The sequence below is a fragment of the Empidonax traillii genome, unplaced genomic scaffold (assembly GCF_003031625.1).
Source record: "Empidonax traillii isolate 1590-97213 ecotype Southwest subspecies unplaced genomic scaffold, ASM303162v1 scaffold13:size3042203, whole genome shotgun sequence".
Taxonomy (NCBI): domain Eukaryota; kingdom Metazoa; phylum Chordata; class Aves; order Passeriformes; family Tyrannidae; genus Empidonax; species Empidonax traillii.
The window spans coordinates 2,215,622-2,231,650 of record NW_020955206.1 but is presented as its reverse complement, the minus strand read 5'-3'; positions in this window follow the sequence as shown (position 1 = coordinate 2,231,650).

Below are 16,029 nucleotides of genomic sequence, written 5' to 3'. Positions count from 1 at the left end.
AGATAACACGCTTAAGAGAGAGAACACACGACTGAGAAACATTACAATATATGAAGAAGACTTTTTAAAAAACATTTGAATCACACGGGCAATGAGTTAAGTTCCAGAAATTCCCTTAACCACTTTATAACTTCATTTTCAGCCAAAGTGAAAGCCTTCAAAGTTGGCTGGTTAGTGCTCCTGCTTCACCTCTTCAGGAAATGGGCTGTAAAGGAGATCTATGTCAGATTCCCAGTGTTTTCAGAGATAGAGGAAGAGGTAAGAACTTTCACCAAAAACCATGATAACATTTGTATATGCACTGCTTATAGACAGAAATGTTGCAGTTTTAAATAGGGATCCATTAACCAAGTACAACTTTTTCCATTGGAAAACCAAAATAAAACATCTTTTAGCAAGGCTTCTTAACAAGAGATTGCCAGACTTGGTTTTGGTGGTTTTTTTTCAATAAAGAGTAGGCAGAAATTGAACTTTTCCTTCCATATTTATAATAATGATCTTTAATCCACTGTAATCCACCCTAATAAACTTCTTTACCACCCATGATACAGATTTGGTTAACATAAGCCTAAAAATTGTACTAAAAGCCTCCATGAGCCTACTTCGTGTTTCTGGCAGAAGCACATCAGCTTCTGAAAATATTAGGACAAAACAGCTGCTTTTGATTCATGAGCCAGAAAACCTGGATATCCTTATGCACATCCATATCCACAGGCAGACACATCCATGTCTTTAGTGCCTCAAGACGCTCCTGTAACTCCATCTAAATGAGCTAAATCAGAGCATCAAGGCATTTACAAAAATATTAGTAGAAAGCCTTATGGACTGGTTCAGTCTCTGCATCATTCAGAGATTCCTGGAGGTTTCAAGAAGCCTGAGATTGAGATATTAATACAGGGAGAGTGGTGATGGAAGTTGAAGGCTTACAACCTCCCAGGAAATGGTCAGCATTTCTCAGGATCAATGCCTTTTAAAAATCCTACATAGAAACCACTTCTATTCTTTTCATTCTGACAACCCTCTCAGATTTGCCTTGGGTAGGATTCTTGCAATAGCAGAGTTCTCTTGCATAACCCACAGGCCATGAAAACAGCTCCCTGTATTGTTCATCGACAAACCCCTCTGTGGTGTAGGTTATAAGGCTTTGTAAAATAAGACATTGCTTTTGAAATCTTCTACTGCTCCTTTTCTCTTTCCCCTGGGGAAAACTATTATCTGCTTCAGCTGCTGCTTGAAAAATGAAAACATCTCTCTCTGTCAGGGCCTAGGGGCACTGATATACTTTAGTGGCCCCAACCAGCTTCACCTGGGATCTTCTCTCACACCCTCCGTGGGTCCCAGAGCTCTTTTTCAGCTCAGCCTGGAGGGTTTGAGTCCTTTTCTGAGCTGTGCTGTAGGAATGTGGATCTTCAGTTCAGCACCTGTACCTGGCTGCAGGTGCCTCTCATCCCAAACTCCAGACTTGCTTCCTTGGATCTGCCTTGGACATTCCTGACTGGGCTATGTCTGACTGGTGACTGTTGTTAGTCCTGACCCTGACTGGTGTTCCTGGTTGGAATTACACCACAGAGTTGCTTGTTGATGTGGACTCCTGGTTGAACTTGTCTCCTACCTGAGCCTGCCCTGCTCACCTTGCTCAGGTTCAGTGGGGCTGTGTTCTAATCCTTGGCTCTCTGTTCCCAAGGGAGCAGCCAACCCTTGCTGCTCCCTGACACTTCCTAAGAAAATGACACCCCTAATCCACAGGTGGAAAACGAAGTCATTCAGGTCCAAGAATTTATTTTGCTTGAAATAACAAAGACCCTGCTAAGCTTTGAAAATGAATTTGTTATATTCTTATAAAGTGATATTTTTTTTTCTCTATTGAAAACTGGATGTTATTATTAGAAAACTGGGGATTGGAAGAGTCTAATTGCACTTTAGGAATTCTAACTTTTGTCTCCAAGCAAAAAGAGAAGCGTATACAAGATGGAAAGTCAATCTGGTCCTTTCCCCCCCCCTTTTTAATCCGTTCCAATGTTAAGTAAAAATAAAACACATGTCTTGGATTCTCTGCTCAAGAATTCCACTATAATGAAGACAAACTGATTTATGATGGAAGTTAACATAGTTTTTGGGTGTTGTTTTGGTTTTTTTTTAAGTCTTTGCACTTACATGTAGAGTTGCCACATATAGGACAAGAGTCTTAAATGGGGAACTGACTGTGCTGTTATTAAAAAGAATAGCAGGACTTCAGTTAATTCCAAAGGAAACAAGATGGATCCAGTGATTTCCAGTAAAGTCTCTGTTTGTGCCTGCATAGTGTTCATCCAAGGGAGATTTATCAGGAAACATCAGTCCCCATCTATCATAAAGGTATCGTGGCTATGATTTTATTCTCATAATAAGGTTATTTATACACAAATTTCCTTTTCCAAGGCATAGTTCCCAAACTAAAATTTTTTTAAAAAACATGTCTACCAGAAAATATTAAAAATATCAATTTGTCCAATTGAAAACCAGCCTTTTTGGGCTGATAAGAAGAAGAAAGCTGAGAGGATAAAAGGCCTCTTCTCCTTTTTTTCTCTCAGGAAGGAGCAGTGCCTGTAGAGGCAGAGCATAGTGGGAAGCTGTTGCAAGCTCCAAACACATTTTGTAATACCTTGAAAAAGAGTTTGTAAAATGACTTTAAATGGGGGAATATCCCATTTTGAAGATTTCATAAATCTTGTAAGATATTGGAAAAAGAAACCTTGCTGTAAAGAGCAGGATCTTTTCAGCTTTCACACTGCTCTTCAATTATTCACACTCTCCAGATAAGCAATTCCACGTGGCAATTCTGAGGGTTGTTTTGCTCCAGCTCCCAAAGCTGTGTGTTTAAAATTAGATAGCAAGGTTCTATTGTTAGAGTTGTAGCCAGTGGTTAGCTTTAATCTTCATTTTAGATAAGTACAATATTGTTTTACAGAATTATCTGGTTTTAGGCACATGAGGCTTGTACTTGGAGGCTGCAGAATCAATTCTGTGCTTCTCAGCTGCACAATTTTAAGGCCACCTGGGTTCAGGGTTTCATTCCTGACTCTTCAGATCTTGAAGTGCTTGTTTAATTTGCCTGCAATGAGTTTTCTCCAGGTAATGAAATGAAGTACTGAACAGGATAGGTGTCTGTCTTTGAGATCAGATCATCATAATATTTGTTTCAAGTGATTAATCTCTTCATATTGAGTAGTTCTCTGAAATCCTGGTTATGAAGCTGAGGATTTTTATTTAGGTGTCTGTAGAATCAGAACTTTTATGATAAAACTCTGGTTTACATATCTTTTTCTACCAACTTTAAGTATATTTATAATTGACAGTGGACCGAGATTATTCTGAGGCTCAAATGTTTTATCTTTTTTAAAAAAGGAAAAGGAACACTCTCAGAGATTTTAAGAAATATCTGTAATATCTCAACGTGCAGTTAAAATGATTGTAATACTTTTTTATTTTCAGTCATGCACCCTAAACACAATGTTGAAAGTTGCAGATATTCTTGTGAGCATGGACTTGATTTGCTCTATTGCCTGATGCTCAGTTTTGCTCTTACAGGGTGGATAGTAAAGAAAAGTGAAATATAGTCCATGAATTTATATGTGAATGTACTTCACCCTTGTTACCACAGAATCCTTGGAATGATTGTGGAGATGGACCCCATAGAGGTTCCAAGCCACTCGTTTCCTCCCTATTTATGTTGCTATCATGAAAAAGAGCAACAGAACCCTAACTTCTGGTTTAGTGTGAAAACTAAAAGGTGAATTTTAGCCAGAGTTGCTTCCCCTCCACTCCTTTACAAACATCCCTTTCCTTTTTTTCCTTATTTTGTCTTTTCCTCACTTGGACAAGTGTTAGTTGATGATTCAGTTCCTAGATAAATCTAAATTAACATTTACCCAGTTCATTCAGCTCCTTGATATTAATTCTTGTTAAAGCTCAGATGGCACATTAGAGGAAAATGAGTCCAAAGATTTAAGCAGATACTTTTAATTATGTCTAGCTCTAATGCAAGATGGACAGAATCCTACAGGGCAGCATATGAAGCTAATCTTTTCTGCATGAAACTTTAATGCTTATCACACAAATCATTCGATGTAGTAGCGAATTCGTCCTTATAATAGTTATTTCTAAACTGATGTTTGTCATTTTTCTCCTTCATTGCTAAGCCAGATTTTTAACTTGTGTGAATTTGGATGTCAAAGCAGTAAGTTCTAAATTAGATTCCCTCTTAGCCTGCAGAAATAAGGCTGGTTGCAAGAGTAAGAAGCTTTCTCCCTGTTTTCCTGCTTGCAGTAAAAAGCTCTTGATTTTAAACATACTAGAACAGAGCAAAGAGGAAGAGGAACAGAGGTTGTCAGGAAGGGGAAGTTGCAGGGTTCAAACATGGAGAGAATCACACAGAAGTTGAATGAGAAATTTAACAAAATATTTGTGATATTTTAGGAAAGGCTGTATAACTTCCTTTCTTTTGTGACAGGGTTGTAAATGTTGGGCTGAGCTCACCTGGGCTCTCACTCGGACTGTGAATGGTACAGAACACCACAGGAACTTTCATCGCTCTCTCTTTTTTTCATCTCCATCATAAAAGATTAGATGAATAGCTCATTACAGCCCGATGGGTCTGAGCCTGGCAGTGCTTAGGGAAATAAATGGCCTGGAGCACTGACAATCCAAGTGTTTTATTGAAGTGCAGGCCTGGTTTCTTGGAGCTGGCTCCTGTGTAAAGTGTTATGATGTCCATGAGTGACCTTGGCTTTTTCTCTCTCTCTCTCTGGAATTAGGGGGTTTTTTCCCAGCCTCCTCCAATCCAACTTTAGGCATTTACTGTGTTAAAGGATTTACCAGATCATACAAGGAGTTCAGGATTCAACCTATTTATTGACTGCATAAATGTTACTTCTTTTACAGTTAGTATTTAAGGCTGCAGGGATGAGTGTGGGCTGACTGTTAGAGTCCTATGCAAATTTATTTAGTCTGTGGTATGCTAAAAGCATTCATTACTTTTAATAAAATAACAGAAGGATTGGGAAATTGAGAGATGTGATAATTGCTTTACACAGCATGGAACTTAATAATCAGGAAACAAACTATTTTAAAATCTTTTGCTAGTGGCAATGAGGCTTTTATACTTCTGTCTTCAACAGGTCTTATTTTTAATGCTGCTGGAGTTTCCTTCAAGTAATTATTTTGGAAAATTATCTGTTGGAATCACTGTGGTGCCTGGACTCAGTTCTCCTGTTTCACATTGATTTGATCTGTGGCATGCAAATACCTACATGGTGTTATTTCATAAAGTTCCCAATGGTCTTACACATGGAATTCTCCAGCTGAGGCACTGAAGTGTTTGCAGCGTTTACTTTGTGTATAAATCCAGGAATACAAAAATTGCAAGGATGTCAAAATTTATGATACCAACCTATTAATCTGTCACCAACTCCAAAAGCCTCTGAAAGCTCAATTACCAGTGAGGTGTCTGCGTGTTATTCCCACAGTTATGCAAGTGTGAATCACAAAAGGGATGGTTATTTTGGTCGTGTTTATTGTTCCTTTGTGTTTGCTACATACTGGTTGTTCAGTTTCTTAAAGTTGCTATGACTGTGGAATGAAAAATATGAATCGGTGCTTTGTCGACCAGTTAACCTTTTAAAATGAAGTTTGCAAAGGAGCTATTACTGGTGAATGGGAAATACATGTAGATGAGCTTCTGTTCTTCTGCTGATCTCACTAAGTTTAATTCCACAGTCAGAGTTGATCTTCTAGAAGGTAACTCGGTGTGTTCCCCTCTCTCCATTGACTGTGGAGAGACCCTGATCTGCAGTCAGTGTTAGCCAAGCAAACAAGCCAGCATTTATTCCCTCACACCTCCAGATCAGGGCAGAGACTTGTTATAAAATTCATAATTATCATGAATAAGACACAGTCAGGCCTCCATGGGAAGGCTTTCCCTGAGCTCCAGAGGAGGCTGTGTAGGAAGCCTGAGAAAGCTGCTGAACTTGGATGATACTGGAAGGATGGGCCCATCACCCAGGGCCTGGTGGGTGCTGAAGTAGCTGTTCCTAAACCTTTAAATCTGTCTTAATTAGTAGATTTGTTTTCCCTGCCAATAACAGATCTCATTCTATTTTATATACCAATAAAATGCATCTTGGAGATTGGAAGTGGTTTAATGTGCTAAATTCCAGGAGTTGTGAATGATTTTGCTCTCAGGCTCAAGCCCACTTTTCCCCATGACAGAAGGTCACCCAGCAGTTCAGATGGGGTTCAGATGCTTGGGGCCTGTCCCCAGTTGCCAGAACAGTTTTTCCCTTCAGGACTGCTCTCTGTGCTTTGCTGTGAGCAGTGTTTAGGAGCAGCCTGGCATTCAGCATCACTGGGATGTTGGGAAAAGAGGAATATTTTCTGAATTTTATACTAACATGAATAAAAGTGCTGTTGTGCCATTACTAAGAGATATAAATGCAGCCAGAAAATAGTTCATCGTTTTCATTTAAGTTTTTATTGATTATTGACCCCAAAGAAATTACCCACAAACTGGAACACAAAAGCCTCCACTGTGCAGATTTGTATTTCATTTACTGTGATAGTAAATATAGTTACACAAGAGGGAGAAGCGTCTCGGGGAGACTTGTCTGATGCTGCAGATGGCTTTTTGCAAATATTGTACTGGTGGGTGATGTAATCTCCAGAGGACAGTGAAAAAATAAGTGAAGGCCACAACCTCAATTTACAGCACAGCAAATGAGAAATGGAAGGGATTTGAGGGGAATGCACCTCTTCAGAACACACTGATTTTGTGTGTCTTGGTGTGTGCCTGTGTCTCTGCCCTTGCAATTGAGTGTGACACTGGGGATGGGCAATATTCCTGCTCTTCCTTTTTCCAGTGCTTGGAGACAGGAGGTTGGTGGCTTTTGGGGGTTTTACCCCGTGGTTACAGTGCAGGATTTTAACATGTCCAGTCACATGCTTTATCCAGCCATAAGGGAATACTGCATGTGTGTTCAGTGAAGTCATGGTGGGTTCAAAGGACTCAGGTGTGTGCCAGGAATTTGCATTGATAACCCAGTGATCTCATTCCTGCATATGGAGCATTTACATCCACCTGGAATCACCAGCTTTGATGTGTGTGGATCAATGGGCTCGTGTGCTCTGGTTATAAGTGATGAATAGTACAGGAACTAGAGGCTGAATCGCTGAAATAATCTTATTTTCCCTGCTAATTGCTGTACTATTTGAAGTTTTCTTCAAAGTAGAGGCTTTTATCACCAGCTGAAGTTGGATGGATTAACAAAGATTAGTATAGAAGTTTAAAAAACCCATGAAGTGTAATACATTGTATAATATTCAGGACAAGAAAACACTTAGATTAAGTAGCAGAATAACAATTAATTGTATGATACTTTTGTAAGTAGTACAATTTTACTTTTTATGTTCAAAATACTTAACAAGCAAATGTCTACACTGTAGAGGGGGGATGTTGGAAGAGCAGCTCGTTTTGTCACCTGCATGATATTCTGGCTGGGATAAGCACATGGAAATATAGGATCCTTGTTGGGAACTGCTAAAGGTCTTTGGAAGTGGCATTCAAAGTGTGTAATCACTTGTGTGAAACAAAAGAAGAAAGAAGTGTTAGGATTCTTTGATGCACGTTTTGCTCCTGCTTATCAGAAGTGCTTGTTATATTCTTCTGGTTTCCTTTCTTTGACCGTGAATTCATCACCTGCTGCTTGAAGTGCAATTCATTCCATGCTTCCAGTGTTTTCCCGTGGATGATAATGAAGAGATGTGTAGGTGCAAACAAATTCACTCTAATGTTGGCTGCTTGGGTCATCTGTGTCACTGCACAAAGACAACGAGGCAGGAATGTGGTTTTTTCCTAAATGCAGGACTCGCTGTGTACACAAACTTCCTCCCTTGTCTGCTGCTGTGCTTTCCTAAATGAGGAATTTATTTGAAACCCCTTTCCCCTTTGATTTTTTTTAATGTATCCTAACAAGATGTGACAGGGGGTAGCAGACTGCTAAAGCATGAAGACCTGTAAATAAAGAACTGTTCCATCTTATTGAATTTGTGAGGGGAAAAAAAAAAAGAGAGAGAACTGTTTCATATGCTATTTGATTATTTCCTTGCAGTCACAGGTATTTTGATGACAGTGGTTCAGATTTAGTGGCATTTTAATGTATCATACATAATTCCCTTGCTGCAGCTGTCAGTCACTTTTTTTTTTTTACGTGAATTAAAGGTTTCTCCTTTTTAATTATTCCACAGATTAATATATTGAAAATGGGCTCATTTCTATGCCTCAAATTAAGCTAGTTCTGTTTCAGCTTTTTTTTCAATTACTTCTGTAATTAAGACCCATAAACCCATAGCAAAGAATAAAATAAGAAAGTAGACACAAAAATTAAAAGTGGAGGGAGCATCTATTTGACTTCCTTAACCATAAATTGCTTAAAACTCTTTCTGAAACAGCCACTGCAAGGGAAATGATGAAGGAATTTGACAGCCTATATGTGGTTTTGAAAAGAACATAAAGTTTTCAGAGAGTATCCCGTCAGGGACCCCAGTTGTAAACACTCTGGATGTACCCACTTAATTATGTGAAAACCTGGCACGGTGCTCTGGAGGAGAATCAAAAAAATGCTAAACCTGCCTCCCACACTGAAGTGGAAACATTTAATCGAGTCAAAAGCTTCATTGCAACCTATAGCAAGCCGAGTTAAATCTGGGCTGTTAAATGTTTCATTGGTGTGGCTGTTCAATCTGGCCGTGGCTCAGCTCATGGGAACGACAGCAGGAGGGTTTCCTTTGCTCTCGGCTCTGATGGGCCATTTTCCTCCACGCTTGGGATGGTCACTACGGAAAGTGGCCTCAAGGAGAGCTGTGCCCTGGCTGAAAAACGTGTAGCAGTTTTTTATTCTTTTTACACAGCTAGGCACCGTTAACTACATTAATATAAAAAAATGAGGGCGTTGTAGGAACTCACTGACACACAGACTGTTTTTGCTCAAGCCCAAGGACACATCTAAAGCAAAAAAAAGAGAGAGAAAAATATGTTGTTTGCTTCAAAGCCAGCTCATATAACTGAAAAATATAGGTTTCCTTCTATGATGCTTGAGAAACCAGTTGCATTAAATTTTTTCTACTTTTTTTTTTTTTTTTTAAACCACTTTTTTCAGTACTTTGACCAGCAAACATGGGCACAATGTAAGTTTGTGCTGCAGTTCAGGTCAACACCCACCTTTATTGACTGTAAATTGTTTGTTAGCTGTTCAGTGGTTTACAATGCTTGCACTGGAGGGCCACCATAAAAGCAGTTATGCACCTAATATGTCAGAAATACATTTTTCATACTTTTGAGATCCTCTAGGACACTGCTTAGGGATTATTGCATGACTGTGCCATAAAATTAACTGATAGCTCCCTTCCCGAAATGTTTATCTCAAAATGCACTGAGTTTGGGTTGAAATATTTCTAGACACTAATGGTCATTACGAAGTGTCATTGTCTTCAGCAGCTTGCTACAGATAAGCTTTAAATTGAAAATTAATAGCTCTTTTGTAAACATAGAGCTTAGTTTAAGCAGCTTGCAAGGGGCCACACGTGCTGATGGTATAAATAGATTTCTAGTGACTTTGTCACAGTTTCCTGCCATTGACCCCAAGTAAACAGCAAAGCTTTAGAAATGCAAGTTAATTGAAAGCACAGTTGGCCTCTAGATAAGTGAAAGTAGTGCCCACCTAAATCCCAGTTCATCATTTCACTCCATTGTCTGAGCCCTGTTCCCACGTGAGCCCTACAGCAGGTTGGGGCCAAGAATGAACATAGGACATGTTCTTGTGTCCACAGCCATCTAATTTACTGAATCAGGGCTCAGTTTGCTTTCTGAAGAAGCAAGTCAATAATGTTTTATCTTTCTCCCATTTGATGCCTCTTGAAATCACCTTTTTCTTTCAGGGCTCTGCAATAATGAAGCCTCCTATGCTGCTCCTTTATGCATTTGTAAACTTTCTGGATTTAAAATGGCCTCTATATGTTCTACAAAATAAGAGCCAATACAGAGGAGGGGAAAAAGACTAATTACCTCATCTTGAAAATTATGAATACCACTCTAAATATCCCTCTGACTTATCATCCTTTCAGGGATGAATTGTTCCAGTTATTGCTGCCCCTGAGGCATGTCCACAGGAAAAGTGTGGCTGAGTTTCCTGACTGCAAAGTGTTAGAAACTGCAGTCCAAGGAATATCTAAACATAGAGCTGATTTATCTCCCAGCCTCCAAAACTTGAATTAATCATGTACTTATTGGCCCCCCTGTAACTTTATATTTGCTAATAGCATAATTTTAAAATTTAATTGCATTTCTTAATATTGCTATTAAAAGTGGACAACAGCTGTTTGAAATAGAAAATATATTTTATTTAAAGAGAAGAAAAAGCAGGATCCCTTGACGTAGGACTAGGATAGAAAGCAATTACACAAGGACTTCTATGAGCAGATGTGGGAGGACAGTAATACTTGAGAGGAAGGGAGGAAGTGTTGGTGGGGTCAGAAAAGTTGTAACTCAGCTCAGCAGCCAGAGGAGCAATCCTGATGTTCTGTTCCCTTGGGACGCTGTGGCTTGAGACTTTAATATACTTTTAAGAAATATCTGAATCTCCATAAGATTTCAGTGTTCAATTAGTCCCAGGGACTTGTACAGAAAAGATCATATTAAAGAACTTTTAAGCAAAAGCTATATTAATTTAGGGACTGAGGAACTGAACTCATCTGGGAACATCACTGTGTTAGTTTTAAGACCTTTTGAAGCACTTTCATGAAGCCTGATAATGGAAGTTCTTCACCTTACAGATGTTTTCTTTCATCTCCTTCAGTAAACTATCATGGGTGTACCCCCAGCTGTTTTAAGTGTCTTCCATGGATATACTACCAGTGTATGAAGAGAACAGATATTAAAATGGGGTCAAACAATGAGAATGAATCTTGTTAAGAGAGGGAGTTTTAATGAAAGGAGAGTTCCTTGGTTACTGGAGTTGGAATCTCCAGCATATGCCCAGTCCTGCGTGCTGAGGTGTGAGAAAAGAAACTCTTTGTTTCCATCTCCATAATCCATATGTGTGTAATTTTGGGTTTGTATTTCAGGTGCACATTTCACCTGTTTTCTTAGTTAGAAACAAACCATGGCTAAGTCAGATGATGATTACCTAAACTCACGAAGAGCTGTATTCCTGCAAACATCCCTGAGGGCGTGGAGGTTATTCCCCTTGGATAAGGACCTGAGGGATAAGGCCCTGTAATCCTTTGGAGCAGTTTTTTCTCTGTCCACACAAATGACTGACATTTAATAATTTTGGTGCTGTGGGTCATTGTGATTCTCCCGTGTTCATGTATGCAGAGGAAATAAGTTCCTGATAAGCAGGTTTGTATCTTTTATAAGCAAACACAGTGCTGGCTGAATTGGGAGTTTCCTGCAAAAGTGTCATTTTGATCTATGAATCTTCACTGTAATGAGAGCAGAGAATAAAGCCACCACAAGAAAGAAACTAATGAAAACAAAATCCAGCTGTAATAAGAGACCAGTAGGAAGAACAGGCTTTAGATAATTCTGGCTTCAAAAAGCTGACAGTTTAATTAAAATTCTTATTGGGAACACTAGGTAATATAGCTTTGCATTTAATAGGAATATTTTGCAAAACAAGTGTGTGACTGTATTTCAAAATATAAATTAATTGGTTGCTGGCTTGAAAAATGACTGAGATGAGGAGGTGTTTGTACCATCATCCTGCACCATTTGGTGTTTTGCCATGCTACAGGTGCTGGAAGATGGTGGTCTAATTTTGCATAGCCAGTTTTGCAAAACTGAGCTATTTCAATGTTTTGTTACATCTAGTTAAGTCTAGAGCCTTATGCCATGAAAAGAAGAAAAAAAAAAAAAGAGAAAATAAAAGGTAATTAGTTTTCTTTTACTCCTGTTGACACAAATCAAAGACCTGCATAGTGTCTTAAATGGTTTTAATAAAACTGGGCTGAGTTTCAGGTAGGATTCATTTGGAATGTAAAACGAAAGCCTTTTTGAGAAAGAATATTGATATTTTCCCTTCAAACCTCATGGACAGTAGTTTCTAAGCTTATCTTTACAAAGTTCATGCAAAGCCTGGTGTATGTCTTGCTTATCTCTTGCATGTTGTAGTGCTCCAGAGTGCTGCCTGACAATCATTTATTTTACACCACCAGAGTGGGGAAGAATTAATCCAGCTTTACAGCCAGGCTGGAAAAAACAGAGGCAAAGTGATTTGCTCAAGGTCATTCCGAAGATTATTGGCAGAACCAGGATTAAAACTTACTTTTTAAATCCTAAAAGATGAGAATTTTTAACAGGGCCTGGACGTGTGTGTGTGTGTGGAGGGGGGGAATGTCTCTTACGAATTTTAGCAAATTGAAACTCTTTCTTGTAAACTTGATCTGTCCACAGTAAACCACGTGGGCAGACAAGAAAAGAAACATAATTTTTCTTCTCTTTTGGCTTTCCTCTTTAATTTCTTGTGCTTAAAATCAACTGTTAGGACCAAATTCTTCAAAGCTTCCTTTCTTATACCCCGATGGGTAGATACCCTTGAAATTCGTGTTTGCATGAGTGGGCAGTGCAAAATTGGAGTCTGACTCAAAAGGCACATTTATATGTGCTTTATTTTTAACCTTCACATAAATTGCTACTGTAAGAAGATTAGAGTCAATGTGGACATGTGAGGGGTTTAAGATATGTCTGTCTATATGTCTGTTTTGATAATTTTAGTTGGCTCTACGTCAAATACAATTTGATTCTGCTCGTGAGCAAAATCTCCTCTTTTTAGGCGTAGTCCTAAAAAAATCCAAGCCCCTCAGGGATATGTATCACTAGTAAGTTGATTATTGCTGTTCTACTGCAGGGGTTAAATGCCAGTGATTGTCTGGGTGGTTACCCAGTGGGTTGGTTTCTATTTATACTCTGAAGGGTGTGAAAGGATCAGGAAGCTGAAGGAGGGGAGAGTCTTGATTAGCCCTTGTTACTGCTGGTTCAGCCCTGTTTTCTGTGCAGGAACAAAACAGTCTATTGGCTGGTTCAGAGTTCAAGCAAATCTCGTGGTAAAAAAAGAAACATAAAAGCTGAAAGAGTCAAGAGATGGTTGTTACACAGTTGGTTGTGCCAAGAGTCTACAGAACAGTTATATCTGTGGAAGCACTGACAAAACAACAGTACTTGGGCTGCTTCGTTTTAAAACCTTATGGCACTTATTTCATGCTAAAACCACATTTAAGGTTCCGACTTTAAAACCTTTTGTAATGAGTGAGCAAACCTGTAAGACAGATTTCTGTGTAGGTTTATTTAATAGCTTCAAACCAGGTTCCTTTTCATCCTCCAGGGTTTATTCCAATGAGCTGCTTTCATGATGCATTTTTGCCCCTTCTTGCAAAAAGAGCCCCATCCAACCCGGCCTTGGACACCTCCAGGGATGAGGAGTCCACAACCTCTCTGGGATTATGTACTTTCTTAAAAGCCTTCTTTACCCCATCTTTCTAAGAGAAACAGCCTCTCTGTGTCCTTGCGAGTCCAGGACATATATTTACAACTTTTGCCGAGTTCTTCCAAAATGCGATGGAGAACTTTACAAAAGAGAAAAGAAGAAAAGGTGAAAAAGTTACTAAAAAAAAAAAAAAAAAATTCTTAAATCAGGGACCTGTCAATAGCATCAAGCAAACTAAATTTAACAGCTAATTTACTCATGACAGAAATATAATCCATATAATTTATGCATCTAATATAATCTGTCATTTGTGCTTAAGGAGGAGAGCAAGGCAGCATCTAATAAAATGTAGAAGAAAAATGAGTTTGTAAGGTGAGTGACAGAAATGTTCATTACCTCAGTTCTTTCCTGTGGTGTTCCTCTCTCTTTCAGGAAAGAATCTTGAGAGTTTGATCCTTATGAAGTACAAAATTATTACTTTAAAGGACATATATTTTTTTCTTCCCCTTTCTTGTCAAAACTTAAAATTGTTCCAGTTCAAAACCAATCAAAGAAGAAACAGAAGATTCTGACTTCATTCCTATCCAGAGAGAGCAAAAGGAAAAGAGGCCAAGGGCTGTTGCAGAGATGAAAGACCTGTGGAAGTTAATTTGAAATCACCATCAGTCTTGCCAGGTCGTGTTCAGTCTCTGCCTCAGACACACACAGGTGAGTAAAAGGGGTTTGGATGTTCTGTGAAAGAACTGTGGCATATAACTCTGTGGCATATAACATTATCCAAAAATGGATTTATATTGGAGCTGAAACACAAACCAGGCGTAAAGAAACTGTGGGATATTGAACAAAACTTGAAGCAAAACCTAAGAGAGATTCTGGACTTTGGTCCCTAATGCATTTTTCTGTTGCTTTCGTGCATGGCACGTGGTGATTGGTGGTGCCAGAGTCCTAAAGAAACAGCATCCCATGGCTGTAGAAACACAAAGTGTTGTAGAGTTTTCCCCCTAATCCCGGTGTAGGGGAGGTAATGGAGATATTGGCTTCAGATTGTGGCCAAGAAGTGAGAGAGCTGTGAAAGTGTCTGCTGTAACTCTGACTAACACAGTTCCTCTTGCATTATGATTTGGGGGTTTTGCTCTCTGTAGGTTTTGGCAGCGTCCAACAGCCTCACAAAGCTGAGTTAGAGAAGAATTTTGACCCTGTTAATATGTCTGAGGGAAGATATGACTCCTCCAGTTAAGTGCATCTTAAGAACAACATAAAAAGAAGCTTCTCTACGCAACTGCATAAAAGAAACTTTCTGAAAAATCTAAATCTGGTGTAAAATCCCTCTTACTATGACAGGCATTAGTTCCTGTAAAGTGTTTACTATTTCTTACACGTTGGCATTTGGGAGTTCAGAGATACTACAGTGCATTGCATAGACGTGATCTTTTGTGACATGATAAACACATTTATCCACAGGCATTTTCCTGTTAGATTAAGAGAAACTCTTGGTTTAAAAAAAGGAAAAAAATGTTGTGTTTGCAGAACAGACAATGGAGCAAACAACCCCTGGCTTTTTGTTTATTTATGTTGTAATCCGATGATATTATTCCTTTATAGCAAAAGGCAGCTCCCTTGCTAATTGTATCTCTGGTATTTATCCACACGTAATGTAGACAGCTACTCTTAGAGAAACATGGAAATTCAGAACTTGCACTGCAGTTTTTAAAACTAATACTTCTGGTTTAGTACTTCTTAAAATTTAAAATGCCTCAAACACTTAAACATTTAAGCTTGAATAAGCAGATCTAACTTTATTTGCTTTTATTTGAAATACAAGGGTGAAGCTGGAGATACTGAGTTTCAGAAAACTCTGGATGGGTGTATTCCTTCATGCAGTTTTATTCCAGATGTTCCTGTGGGGAAAGAACTTATTGCTCTGGATTTGCACAACGCCTGTTCTTCTACCCCATAATCTGCTTTTGTGTAGGGTCTTTTAGTACAGATTTGGCTAAAGGTGTCAACCTTGAACTGGTTTCATAGCCATCTCATTGGCCTTATGTTATTACCAAATGGCCTTTTATTTATCAGCACGTTTTTTGAGATCATTTATTCAGTTACAAAAGCAAAAAACTGCTGCTTCAGAGCTGGGAATCCAAATAGGGTTGAGGAAAAGAGGAAAAAAAGAGGCATTTACAGTGCAATTATTTTCTACCTTAAATTTTTCCAAGAACATTTTCTCCCCAAAAAAACCCACTTTTTCCAAAAATATAAACTCTCCACAAGTCCACGCCAACCTCAGTAGCTGAGAAAGACAAGTCAAAATGAGTCATTTCAAGAAATGTCAAAACATTTCTGAAGTAGAACTTCCAGGGGTGTTTTTAAAGTGTTTTAATTTTTATACTGTGTATTTAAAAATATAATGTATTCACCATTCATGTAAAATATAATGAAATCAAATGTTTCTCTTGACTCAAAATGTCAGATTTATAGAGAACTGTGAGTGGCAAATTTAGAGGAGAATCCGGATGACAAT